The sequence below is a fragment of the Stenella coeruleoalba genome, assembly GCF_951394435.1.
Source record: "Stenella coeruleoalba genome assembly, chromosome: 14".
Taxonomy (NCBI): Eukaryota; Metazoa; Chordata; class Mammalia; order Artiodactyla; family Delphinidae; genus Stenella; species Stenella coeruleoalba.
In genome coordinates, this window is record NC_137160.1 from 14,466,241 (window position 1) to 14,481,215 (window position 14,975).

Genomic DNA, 14,975 nt, shown 5'->3' on the forward strand with positions numbered 1-14,975 from the left:
CCCCTGTGAAAGCTTTCTTGACCAATGAGTGTGGTTATTTGCATGTGAACAGAAGATTGTTGCTTGGATTTTGAGATGAGATCTCTGGGAATTCAGGGATAAACAAGGTCAATGAAGAAAGTGATTATTGAAATCAACACATAAACTGTGGGAAAGTGAAAGCAGCATCAGGAGACATTCAAGATTGGGAAAGTGGGGCCCATCCTACTCTAACTTGAATGGTTTAAAGTTTACAAAGCCCAGCTGAAGGGGTAGAGTAATATCTGAGTGACCTAGGACCCCAGAGGAAGTAGGGTCAGATCTGATGTATCTGGAAAAGAGAAACTAGAAATGTTTATGTTACCATCAAAACAGGAGAAGTTGCTCACATCCTAGTGAATTTTGAAGCTGAGGAAAGCAGAGTTTGGGAGAAAAGCAGTTGGATTATAACACAATTTCTTATGGTTCCTTTGGGGCCAGACTTAGAAACAAGAGGGGAATGTTAAGTTGTGAAACGTGTGGCGAAGGATTCCACTCAAATGTGGACATAAAGGGGAGACTTTCCGTTGGTAACTGGAAATTGCAAGTTGAAAACATTTCTGAACAAGAGTTATGGTTATGAGAATGGCAAAATCGGTCTGATTTTGTATTCTGGTGGAGACATATTGAAAGAAGAGCCAAAGGTTGGAAATTAGAGGGATTACATATTATAAAGTGTGTTACCCTGTTCATAGGAGAGAGAAGAGTCCAAAACAGAGACTCCTGTCAATTCCATGTTGGATTCCAGGAAAGCCTTACTGGAGTAGCACCATTAGGCAAGGAATTGTGCATAATCCCATGCACACAAATGGAAATGTTCTGTATGTGTATGATCATCCTCTCTCATGGGCATTGTCACCAAACATAAATGTGAGATTTCTTAATCTAAACTTTAAGATGATAGAATTATACTCACAGCAAAGGTAAGACACCAGGGAAAGTGGGGTTTGGCTCCTTGTGGTTTAGGGGTAATTTCTCTCTATGCTTCTCTTACTGCTAGATACCAGGGTAAGGAACCAGACCCATATACAATCCTGTGTTGATCACTAGGTGTGGCAGTTAGATCCCAACCCTAACTCTACTCCCAAGGACACCCTAATGAACAATTATTACACCTCTAATATTAGTCAGAAGTTCTAGTACTGTAATAGAATGAAGGATTAAAAATCTAATGCATGAACATCTTCTGTATAAGAAAATTTAATTTTATTTAATTGCAGATTGCAGAATGCATAAATACATTAACTATCATATTTTTAAGATAATGAATGTACCCTTGGACTAGAAACACCCAAGGTCCTCAATTAACTATATTAGAACAAAAGTATCTTCAATTTTAAAACAAATGTAATCTCTTATTAAACACACAGTGGCCAAATATGAGGTTTCTTCTTAAACCTTCTTATCTGATTTTTCTCTCTCTTCAGCATTTTAAAGGCATTAATACACATAACTCTAGCCACATGACTATTGCTATAAAGATTTAAAGGGGCACAGTTAAAAGACTCCCACATGGCTTTAAACGGTAGTATTAAATACATTTGAGTGCTACACAAGTAATTAGCCATAGGCAATTAATTATAGTTCACTTGGTGACTATAGCCATATTTCAGACTCTTTGAAAGACTCAAAACTCCCTGTAAATAAAAGTAGGATTATTTTCATTTCAAAGAACAAAACTGGAAGAGGATCCCACGGGTGGTCTGTCACCCACTAGATTGCACATGTGACTGTATAAAAATAACTTTCTGAGGGCAAAGATCGATGGCTTTCCTTAAAGAAGAACATCAGGACTCAATAACTAATTAGCTTGTGTCTTTCTGTTCCTATAATTGCAAACCACGCTGGAATCAACTTTCTGAAAGTGTGAAATAGCTATTACTATACACGGCTTGCTTCTACCACCTTCTATTTTTACACTTGGGATATTTCTTTTCTATGGACCTAATTCAGCCAAAAATTTATATAAGAATTCTCTCATGTCCAAAATACAAATATAACGTTTTTTCTAGGGTGAAACGAACACTTTTAAGAAGAACATGAGGAAAAGGTTCAGGTTAAGGAGCTGAATGTTAGAAGTCAAGAGCTATAGACTCTTCTTTTTATCTTCAAAACAAACCCATGTCAATTCTCATTCTGGAATAGGCATCTCGTAATTTACTTCATTTTTGTACAGTATAATAGACATCTATATATATTATCAACTGAAACTCATTAAAAGGATCCCTGCAGGCAAGTTGGTTGAGAGATTGAGTGGTTTTATCATAAGCAATATTTTAAAATGGACAGCTGAGTAGAAGTGAATAGCAACATAAAGATAGATTGCATTTTCATAAAACGTCATTACAACTAGCTGAAAAATGAAAGAAAAGGAACCCAACCAGTGAGATCTACGTATACCAAATATTTTCCAGTAAATGCCCAGTTGATTGATTATAGCGCTAGAGTATTGTGTCCCCTGCCATGTTCACTGTTGGCTGACAGTGTGTAAAAGTGAGGCCACAATTGATGTAGTCATTATTGCAGAAACTTTTAGACCTACAGGGTACTGTGATAACTGCATGACTCCTTCTCATTCTTTAGGTCTTAAATATTCTGTCCTCAGATAATTCTTTGTTGATACTACTCTATCTGAAGAGACCCTCTCTCTGTCTAAGCACTTTCTCTCTTAAAATCACTTTCGTTCCTTCAGAACAATTATCACAATTTTTAATTATCTCATTTTTTAAAATGTTCTTTGGGGTAATTGTCTTTTTCTCTCCTCCAGAATGGAAGCTGCATGAGGACCTTGCTTATCTTCTCTATCAATACCTAGCTCAGTGCTGGGCACGTCAAAGACCCTCAGTAAATACTTGCTAAATATATGGATTAATGAAGAAAGAATATAGAGCTCTGTCAAGGTCAGTCAATAATGTCAATAATTGATCAACTATATGCTGGTGTGATGGGGGAATACAAAGAATTATATGTCCTCCAATTACTTTTTTTAGGTATAGAAATCAGGCATTTATAAGCATATGTAGCTGTACAGGTGTCATCCTATAAACTAAGGATGCAAGAAAAATAACTTTATCATTCCATGCCTGATTTCTATTTTGAGAACTGATTCAGCTGGTAGAAATAATTAAAGTAATGTGGCATCACCCCCACTGAGTTAGATTTAATTTCAGGTAGTTGACATATTGCCAAAGTGTTCAGTGGTTACATTAGTCTACTGGTCATTACTGAGCCACAGTGACCACAAGTGAGATGCCTGTCACCCACTATTTGATCTGTCCTGGTCAGATAAAATCCTCCTTCTTTCTGTCCTGAAAGTTTCCCCCAAGCCTTGTCTTCGTCCACACACTTGAGCCTTGCTCATCAGCCCCATATCCCTATTCTGGCTCACAGGAATATGGAAAGACATAGTGGGAGTCAAGTAATTTTTAATGGTTTGAAACAATAATCATTTATTTGCTCCCAATTCTGCAGGTCAGCAATTTGGGCAGGGCTCAGCTGGGATGGTTTTACTTCTGCTCCACATTGTTTTGGCTGAACTCCTGTATGCATTCCACAGGTAGGCTGGGGCTGGCTTGTTCTTAATGGCTTGAGACATGTGTCTGACAGTTGCTTGGGGCTGTCAGCCAAGGTACCTTAATCCTCCTCCATATGTTCTCTCCACATGGCAGCTGAATCCCCCCCAAAAGTAAGACCTAATGCACAAGCACTTATCCAGCTTCTGTTTACATTGCATTTGCTAATGTACTGTTGGCCAAAAAAGTCACATAGCCAATTCTAGAATCATTGAGGGAGGGGATTACACAAGGAGAAGTGAGTCATTAAGGGAACAAGCTAGATGATATTTGCAGTCAGCAAAAGACTAGGAGCTGCATCTTTTCTAAACACTGTTATGTCTTTGGATATGATTACCAGCCCAGAGATCACATAATTAGAAGGAGAGACAAAAGAAGTCCTGGTTTTGTGTCCATGCTTTCATGTCTCAGGCAGCGTACCCTGATAAGTCATTGTTAGAACCATCACTATGAAATCCAAGGCAGAGTAAAAAGGCTTGTTAAGTAAATCCTTGCTGTGAAAAAGTGATGCCACCAAATATTGGAAACAACATCTCACATTCATTCTGAGAAACAAAGAAGAACACATCAAGAATTAAAGAAGCATTTGGGGTTACTTAGAAAATTATTAGCTTAGCAAATCTTTCTTATGTAATTGGTATTTGAGGCAGCTTAGTGGAAAGGGATGTTATTGTGCTTTTATTAAGCATCAAATATTTAATGTATTCATATAACACATTTTGAGAAAAATCACCCTTTTGCAATAGGCAATCTTGACTGTACAGTGCTATCAAACTTTATTGCTCATTTTGCAGTCATGAGGGAGAGTTCAGTTTTAATGAAACAGGAAATATTTTGATTAGCCTAGCAATTTTTATTGAAACATTTATAGTATTCTAAAATGATTAAGTAACAATAATTAATGCAATATCATTTCTTAGTACAAAATAAAAATGGTTATTATCATTATGCAGTGTAAGATAAAATGGGTTGCTTTACATTTGATTAAAACAGGCCTTGTTGGCCAAAGCCCCTCCTGTGAGTCATGGCAAGTGGTGCCAGGGTGTGAGCTAGCCAGGTCCCAGCAGCTTTCGGATTTCCATAAACATCCATGTTTAAAACGGAAGCAAAATCCTTCAAAAGATCTTGAACTGTGTTGAAGTGAGGATGAAATACACTGCTGACCTGAGAGCTGGCACCGCAAACGGAGTTCCCGTGCTCTTTGATCAATACTGAGATGGGCTGAGGGTCTCACGAGGGAGAAGAACTGCGTAGGTTACGCAGTCAAGATCCCTCCTTCTGTAGATGAGGAAGCTGACGCGCGGGGAGGGTCAGTGAACTGATGGACGAGCCCACAGCTGGTCGGTGGTTGAGACGGGTCAGAACATCCATCCCCTGGCTCTGACTGAGGCTGGTGTGTGAGGGGTCGAGAGTGTCAGTGCAGGGACGCAGAGCTCATCCACACCTGGCTGCCGGGACAGCCGTTAGTGATCCTTGAGCACAAGGCGCTGTGATCCACGTTGTAGGAAGAATGGTCTGGGGGTCATGCTCAAGGCCAGGCGGTGGCAGAAAAGCAGGGGGCAGGGAGGCCACTAGGGAGACCCTGGCCCAGGAGGAGGCCCATAGTTGGGGGGGGGGCAATGAGGTATGTTTTAGGGAACATCCTGGGTGGACCAGCTTGAGAACATTTTACAGAAATAATTTGTTGGATACATTACTTTCTAAATAAATTAAAGATTGCTAATCCTTAAAAAAAAAAAAAAAGGGTTGCTTTATTCAGAATCAACAAAGGAGAACACATAGATTGTACAAAGTTGCTTCCCTAACCTATTTCCTGCTCACCCTCAGTGTTCCAGTGTTCTCTAGTAGTGCAAACAGGACACAGACCCCAGGTATTTCCTGTATGTTACTGGAAGTCTATGGAGGAGACTAGTTTTGTGAAAAAACAAAGTGAGACAAAACCTCCAGAGGCGAAAAGCAAGCAGCTTGCTTGAGGGCATCTTTTCAGTGACTGATGAAACTAGGTTAGATGACAAGATAACAATATCTAATCTAATCTAACCATGCAAGAATCATTATGTCAACCATATTTTAGCATAGGAAAGAGAAGAACAACTAATGTTTAGCATGTTTGCTGTGTGTCAGGCACTGCTCTGATTACTTCACACATAGTATTTCCTTTAGACATTGGAAAACTCTGTGTGTGACAACTAATGCATGATATCGTTGACTAAGTGACAAAAACGTTCTTAGAATTTCTCTGCTATCTTGTATGCAGAACAGATAGCAAAAAGATGAAGAGAAATGGAAATGAAAGGGTGAAGGAAATGATTTTTATATCGCATTCCCCCTGAAGTCCTCCATTATTAATCATTTATTAATATGTTTCTGGATTTCCTTAAAGTGTATCTATCTGCTACATGACGATCTTTCCATAAACAGACCATAGGTGAAATAAACCCTTAACCTTTTAGTTTTGCTTCTTTACGGTCATCATCAGTATTACTTACATGTAAAATCTACAGTTTGGCAACAGATTTCCTTTTGAACACTATTAGTTACACCCTTGGCAAATGGACATTTGGATAGTTTCCAGTTTGGGGCTGTTGTGATAGTGCTACTAGGAATATTCTAGAGTATGCTTTTGGAAGAGTACACATTTTGATTGGGTATTTGCTGGATTAGAGGATATGGAAATGATCAGCTTTGGTAGACACAGTCAAACAGTTTTCCGAAGTGGTTGAATCAACTTTCTTTCTACCATTGTTTATGAGAGTTCTGGTTACTTAACATCCTCACCAACATTTACAAATCTTTGCTTTTTGTTTTTTTTTTTTTTGCGGTATGCGAGCCTCTCACTGTTGTGGCCTCTCCCGTTGCGGAGCACAGGCTCCCGACGCGCAGGCTCAGCGGCCATGGCTCACGGGCCCAGCCGCTCCACGGCATGTGGGATCTTCCCGGACCGGGGCACGAACCCGTGTCCCCTGCATCGTCAGGCGGGCTCTCAACCACTGCGCCACCAGGGAAGCCCTGGGTTGGAGTTTTTAAAGAGCAGTTTTATTTGCATAAAGGGAAGATACTTGGAAGAGTGGTAGTTTTTCCTGATAGACCAAGCAGAAAAAAAAACCCAGAGACTGTCTTTTCTTAATCTAGTCTAGATGGTTGTTTATATTTGGCAAGTTAACTTGGCTGGCAGGATTAGGTCCTGTGATTGGCCAGCTAACCGCTCTGCAGTATTCCATTTACATGGTATTTGTAATAGAGTTGTCTAGTTTTGTTTCTTTAAGATTGTACTATGTATATTTTACACTACATTTTTTCATACAATAGTACAGATCTGTTTAATTCTATTTAATGATTGAGTTGTATTCAGTATGTTATTTCATAGAACTTATACAACCTGTCCCTTCTTGATGGACATTAAAGTTATGACACAAACATAACAAAGTAAAGAATTCTCTTTTCCTCATAACCAAGCCAATATTGGTTGATGTCAAATTGCTGAGTGAGAAATAATATATGTTCTCTTGAATTTATGTCTTTCATGTTTTCTTCTATAAATTGCCTGTTCATATTCTTTGACTGGGGTTGCATATTCCACTTGTTTCAGGGGCCAAGATGATGAAGTAAATAAAATAACTGGGCAGGTGTAAAACCATAGAGAGTGAAGGGATAATTGTGGTGAACTGAAGATGGCACACCAGGTCTGCAAACACTCACGTCAAAATCCCAGTTAAAAGCAATTAGGTTATCTGTTTTTTCCCAATGTTGTACTCATTTTCACACAAGATTGCTATTTATCTTTTGTCTTATCCATTGCAAATATTTTCATTTTATCTGTTACTTTATCACTTCTTCCACTATTTGTCTATGTTTTTACTCTTTCAAAAGAGTCAGTTTTGTTATATTATGAATAAAACAGATTTAAACTTTTTCTCTTGCAGAATAGAAACATAAGGTGTGCATTCCAGACTAGAGCATTAATTCTTCTTTTTTTTGCTTTTTTTTTTTTTAGTTGAGATATAGTTGATTTACAACATTATGTAAGTTTCAGGTGTACAATATAGTGACTCATGTTTTGGGGATTATATTCCATTTATAGTTATTAAAACATATTGACTATCTTCCCTGAGCTGTATGATATATACTTGTAGCTTATTTATTTTCTACATAATAGTTTGTACCTCTTAATACCTTACCCCTGATTTTGGTTTCAGAATTATAAGTCTTTTCTCCAATTTCAGTTGCTTTATGTTGTCGTTCTTTTTATATCCTATTAGGTTAAATGTTTTTAGTCTTTTTGGTTAATAATTAAAGGTCAGCTATCAAGAGTTTGACCACTTCTTCACCTAGGACATTAAAAAAAAATTAAAAATAGAATCAAATAATTAAAAATGTAGAATGTGGCTAAAGCCATATTAGAGGAAACTTCACAGCCTTAAATATTTTAAACAGGCTAGGATGAAGTCTTATCTTTCACCAGTATCCACAAATACAAGTGATATCATTTTAGTACATTTCCATTAATCTTGGCTCTAGTAATTTGAAACTTTTACTTATGATGATAGGATTTGAATAGAAACTTAGCTGTACTTCACAAATCCTTTACAAGCTGAGTCTAAATTATATAAACAAGTTGATAGAGAGTATATACATTTAAAAATCTTGTTAGAAAACTTGTTTTAAGCACCCTGTGACAATTTGACACTCCTTGTTACACATGAATAATTTATGTTCTAATTACTGATAACGTATGAATTGGCAAAATCAGTTAGCACTCGGTTGATGTAATTTAAATGTGTGTGTGTGTACATATATACATATTTACGAGAGTAATAAATGAATGCTGTAAAATAATAGAGCAATTTATTTTTAGATGGTAGTAAAATGAATGTTTCTTTTCTTTATTCAGTTCCTGTTTTCTTCCTCAGAAAGCAATTTCTGCTAATACTTCATTGTGTCTACTTCTAGGACCTTTTCTATACACTTATACTCATAGACATACTACTTTTTAAATTGTAGACATGGCCATGTCTATAACTTAGGTGCACTTTTCAAAACTATGAGAATAGGATTATATTATGTAATTTTCTGTTTTTGTTTAACATGTCTTTTTTTTAATTTTTAAATTTTATTTTATTTATTTTTTTATACAGCAGGTCCTTATTAGTCATCAGTTTTATACACATCAGTGTATACATGTCAATCCCAATTGCCCAGTTCATCATACCGCCATCCCCACCTCCCCACGGCTTTCCCCGCTTGGTGTCCATATGTTTGTTCTCTACATCTGTGTGTCTATTTTTGCCCTGCAAACTCATTCATCTGTATCATTTTTCTAGGTTGCACATATATGCGTTAATATACAATATTTGTTTTTCCCTTTCTGACTTACTTCACTCTGTATGATAGTCTCTAGATCCATCCACCTCTCTACAAATGACCCAATTTCGTTCCGTTTTATGGCTGAGTAATATTCCATTGTATATATGCACCACATCTTCTTTATCCATTCATCTGTCAATGGGCATTTAGGTTGCTTCCATGACCTGGCTATTGTAAATGGTGCTGCAATGAACATTGAGGTGCATGTGTCTTTTTGAATTATGGTTTTCTCTGGGTATGTGCCCAGTTGTAGGGTTGCTGGATCATACAGTAATTGATTTTTAGTTTTTATTTTTTTTGATATTTAGTTTTTTAAGGAACTTCCATACTGCTCTGCACAGTGGCTGTATCAATTTACATTCCACCAACAGTGCAGGAGGGTTCCCTTTTTTCCACACCCTCTCCAGCATTTGTTGTTTGTAGATTTTCTGATGATGCCCATTCTAACTGGTGTGAGGTGATACCTCATTGTAGTTTTGATTTGCATTTCTCTAATGATTAATGATGTTGAGCATCCTTTCATGTGTTTTTGGCAGTCTGTATGTCTTCTTTGAAGAAATGTCTATTTAGGTCTTCTGGCCATTTTTGGATTGGGTTTGTTTTTTTTAATATTGAGCTGCATGAGCTGCTTATAAATTTTGGAGATTAATCCTTTGTCAGTTACTTCATTTGCAAATATTTTCTCCCATTCTGAGGGTTGTCTTTTGGTCTTGTTTATGGTTTCTTTTGCTGTGCAAAAGCTTTGAAGTTTCATTAGGTCCCATTTGTTTATTTTTGTTTTTATTTCCATTTCTCTAGGAGGTGGGTCAAAAAGGATCTTGCTGTGATTTATGTCATAGAGTGTTCTGCCTGTGTTTTCCTCTAAGAGTTTGATAGTTTCTGGCCTTACATTTAGGTCTTTAATCCATTTTGAGCTTATTTTTGTATATGGTGTTAGGGAGTGATCCGTATGCTAACACATATATATGGAATTTAAGAAAAAAAAAAAGTGTCATGAAGGACCTAGGGGTAAGACAGGAAAAAAGACACAGACCTACTAGAGAGTGGACTTGAGGATATGGGGAGGGGGAAGGGTAAGCTGTAACAAAGCGAGAGAGAGGCATGGACATGTATACACTACCAAATGTAAGGTAGATAGCTAGTGGGAAGCAGCTAGTGCTTTGTGACTGCCTGGAGGGGTGGGATAGGGAGGGTGGGAGGGAGGGAGACGCAAGAGGGAAGAGATATGGGAACATATGTATACGTATAACTAATTCACTTTGTTATAAAGCAGAAACTAACACACCATTGTAAAGCAATTATACTCCAATAAAGATGTAAAAAATAAATTAAAATAAAATAAAATAAAAAAATTAAAAAAAAATACTCTGTTGAGGTCAGTGAAAGGATGCCCAATCATACCCATGAAAAGACATATGGACAATGGTCCAGAGGGAAATTTGAGGTATGCAAGCACCACCATTACCAACCACGCAATATTTTTTGACGCTTTGTTGAAAACAGTATTTTTACAGAGAATTGGAAGCTGCATAAAATACTTCAACAGGCAGTCAAATTCATAGGAAATTTAAAGCTTATTTCAGCAGTGAAATTTGTCAGTCAAAATGACTGACATTCTGACAGCTCCAAACCCACATCTTCATTTGTCACTTGTAGTCCAACCATTCCTTGTCATTTTAAAGCTGACATGATATAAACTTTTAAACCTCAACAAGTGTAAAAATGTAAATATGAAGAAAACATTAAAGTGTTGTCTTTGATATTGGTAATTCAGGTTTTAAAATGCATCTTAAATACTTTAGAAGAAAGAGTCATCCCATTGGCATTCCATTATTTATAATCTTGAGATCTCTAACTATTCTTGCTGCTACTTTCACGTCTCACTAGCGCACATAGAAATCAAAGCCCTGAGTGGAATTACCAAATCTATAGATGATTATCTTAGCCATTAAATCATAAAAGACTCAATTTTCAAGACTTGGAAAAATCTCTACTTGTGCATATAAGTTTACTTCTTTGAAATTGTTATGACTGAGGCTAATCCTACAGAGAGTTAACAAAGAGTGCCCCTAAGTGTCCAGTATAATGTGAGCCCAGCAGGCTAGATGCTATTGTTTTTAAAAAGCCCTATATTGGCAAAACATATATATTTTACACATATTTTACATATTACTCAGAAAAATGCCATTTCATGTATCTACTCAATATGTGTATATAATAACAGGAACCCTAAAATCTGATTATATCTCTTTAATAAGTTATGTTACAGGAGTCTTTTTAAGAAAGTAACAGCCTTAGAGAAAAGCAGAATTAATGCTGTAATAACAAGCTCACTGATTATGAGTGAGTGAGAGGAGGCCATTGTGAATTCATAGATATAAAATCCACGTATAAGATCTCTGAAAGGAAATATACTTTACTTTGTTTTCAAGAGAGACAGCCTAATAGAGAGTCAGGAATACCTGAGAGATTGTTGGGAGATGTAACAATCTGGTCCCGGCACTGGCACGTACAATCTGTATCACCTTACAAAAGTAATCTTTGTGGGCCAAGGCTTTCTTATTCGCAAAATGAGTCATTGGATGGTTCTTGAAGTCTCTTCTGTCTCTACTGTTCCAATTCCAAGACTCACATTCATCACGACGAATTCTCCAGGCAAAACACTAGCTGGAAGCAGTCAAAGGACTTTTGGGAAGAACTATGATATTCCCTCTCATTCATTTATTCATCAAATATTATTATTTAGTGCATTCCAGGTATACTCTAAGCAATAGAAGATGAATAAAATACAGCCCCTGACCCCAAGAAACATGAGGTCTACTAGCAGTGAGCCTCGTAATAAAAGAGCGCTATACATACTCTGTTAAAACTGTACACGCAAGGGGCACACGTGAGGGAGAAGTTGATGCTACTGTTTCGTTGGATACAGGGGGAGCTGACAGAAGAGACTTTGCAGAGGAGGAAATAATTGAATGATCTCTTAAAATACGAGTTCACTAGAGGAATGGTGGATGGTATGAAGTGGGCAAGAGTGGGGAGCCGAAGACTGCACTGAGACCGTTACTTACAATTAATTACAGTTTTAAACTCAGAGGGACTGTAAGCATTTGATGAATTAAATTCCACTTTGTATATCAACACCAGGGAATTATGATTATTAATTAATGTGCTGATCACCTCTGAGATGTAGGAAGTTGTTCACAATGGAGAAGAGAGCAGTTTGTTGGTCTTTTTGAGGGAATTTTTAAAAGGGAGCTTTGTAAATTTGAAGTTAGTTGCTTTTATTTTTTTCCTCTTCCCTTGTGCATGCAATGGAACAAAACATAAACAGGCATTCCTGTTTAGGAATTTAGTTTAAATTCCTTCATTATTTTAAACTAAAGAATGAAGAAAGTAGATTGCTTATTGCAGAACTGTACCTTTGTACCTAACTATATATACCGCAAAAAGTATGCTTTACCAAATAATAATCCCAACAGAACAGATTATGACTATCAGGTTAATGTTTGTGATTTAAGAGCCCAAAGTAAAAAGTGGACACCAGTACTACAGCAAGCTGGTCATTAACCACTGTAATTTCTTCGAGTTACTCGTGTTGTATCATGAACATATACAATGGCCTAACAGTTTTATATGCCTTATACAATGTGTTTACCTTACCTTACTGAGAGTTCTTATGTCCCTGCAGAGACTGTGCTTCCACAAAAACGTTAGAAATGATAATGGACCCATTATTCTTTTTATGGGTGTCAATCGTTCTGATGAGGGGATACTTGAATGTGGCCTGTGTCCTAATAGCAGGGCTCCCATGTGCCCCTTGAGCTCCTTCATGTGATGCAAATGCATCTGTCTTCCCGACTAGGCTGTAAGCTCCTCTGAGGGTAATGACCTTGATGTTATGAATTTTTTTTTATCATGTATTGTGCCCTTTGCCCTCCTTCTCTTCTCAGAACCTGATGGAAGACTTCAGGTACCCATAGATGATGTAATCCAATGTTCGCTAAAGCAGTAGCATAAATATACAACATGTGATATACACCTATGTGAAACAAATCAGTGTTTTGCATTCTTAACATCGGGATGTGAGTTTTATTAATTAGTAGATTAGCTTGAAGCTAGCCAACCTTGAATTTGAATCTGGTTCTAACCTGTGAGGGATGGTAAAGTAGAAGCACATGTTTATTGAGGGCATGTTTACATTCCTTGCGTATTATCCAAACACGTTATCTCATTGAGCCCTTAAAACAACCACAAGAAGTATGCCAAATAATCCCCTTTACAGGTGGAAGAACTAAAGCACGGAAGTGTAAATTCCCCACGTTCCCACAGCAGTTGGGATGCACGTGTAGACATTTTTCCAGAGCTTGTGCTGTGCTCCTTTCCAGTAAGCTGCAATTTCTGTGTGCCCCTGGATGAGTTATTAACATCGCTGATTTTATTTTCCCATTTCTAAAAATGAGAGTGTGATGGTTAATTTTACGTGTAAATTTGTCTAGCCTGTGGTGCCCAGCGGTTTGGTCAAATCACAGTTTAGATGCTGCTGTGAAGGTATTTTAAAAATGTGATTATCATGTCAATCAGTATACTCTAAGTAAAGTAGATCACCCTCCATAATGTGGGTGGGCCTTATCCAATCTGTTGAAGACCTTAAGAGAGAAGGCTGACGTTCTCAGAAGAACAGTTTTTCTCTCCTGACTGCAGCATAGAAATTTTACCTGAGTTTCCCGCCTTCAGACTCAAGACTGCAGACAATATCAGCTTGCTGGACTTTCCAGCTTGCTGGCCTACCCTTCAGATTTCAGACTTGACAATCCCCACATGAGCCAGTTCCTTAAAATAAATCTCTCTTGTTCTGTGTCTGTATATCTCTGTCTCTGTCTCCCTCTCTCTCTGCCTCTTTCTCTCTCTCTATACAAACATACACACACACACGTACATACATACATACATATATTATTTTGGTTCTCTTTTGGTTTCTCTGGAGAAGACTGACTAACACAGAGAATAAAAATACTTATTTCAAGGGTATAAAAATAAATATTAAGTGAGGCAATTCACGTAAAAACACCTAGCATTACCCACCATTCAGTAGAGTTTTATGATCTGTTTCTCTCCTACTTTTTGTTTCCCTAATGTCCTCTTTCATGTTTTTCATATTTTTATTTCTCCCTTCTTTTTCTTTTCCCTTGTAATAAAACAGGTCCTTTAATGCATGGAAATAACATCTTTTTAAATTTACCAACTGTATCAGCACAAATATTCTATTAAAAGTAGGGTGATATTACATGACTATTAGTGCCTGCAGTGACATTTACATGTTCCCTTTCACTAGTGAGTAATGATAATTCATCTTCACCACGTGGCTGTGAGTAATCGCTCCCTTCTGAAGATAAAGGTTAGAATGGTCTGTAGCCATCATAATTTATTCACTGTGTGTGTAGTTTCAAAATATATTTCCTACGATATTGTTCTATCTCTGTTTTCATTTAGGTATTCCTCATTTTTATGCAACACAAATTTTACATTGGGAAAACATTTTATTATTGCTTTATTCATCAGATAAGTAGTATGGTGAATTTGACACTCAGTTCAGTCTTCCTCCATAGCAAATTAGAAAACATTGGAATCGTAAAGTCTCAGTATAGACACTGAGAATGTGTCTAGGGGAATACGATGGGAGACAGCGAGAGAGAGAGAAGGAGGGAGGGAGAGAGGGATTTGAGAGGGCAACAGGAAGGCTCTTTTATCACTTAAACTATTTCCAACATCTAATTACTGATACAGGAAGTTAAATTTATAAGAAATAAGGCTTAAGTTCAAATACTCTTGAGAACACTCATAGACCAAATTCACACTAAGATGTCAAGTGTAAGCCCCTTCAGGGCAGGGGCTGTGCCTTGACCACTTTTGTAGTTTCAACTGCTAGCACATAATAGGAGCAAAATAAATATTTTGATTGGATAAATGATGCTAGAATCCATTCTGGAGTCAGAATTTGATAAGTAAGGTAGGAGTGAGGAT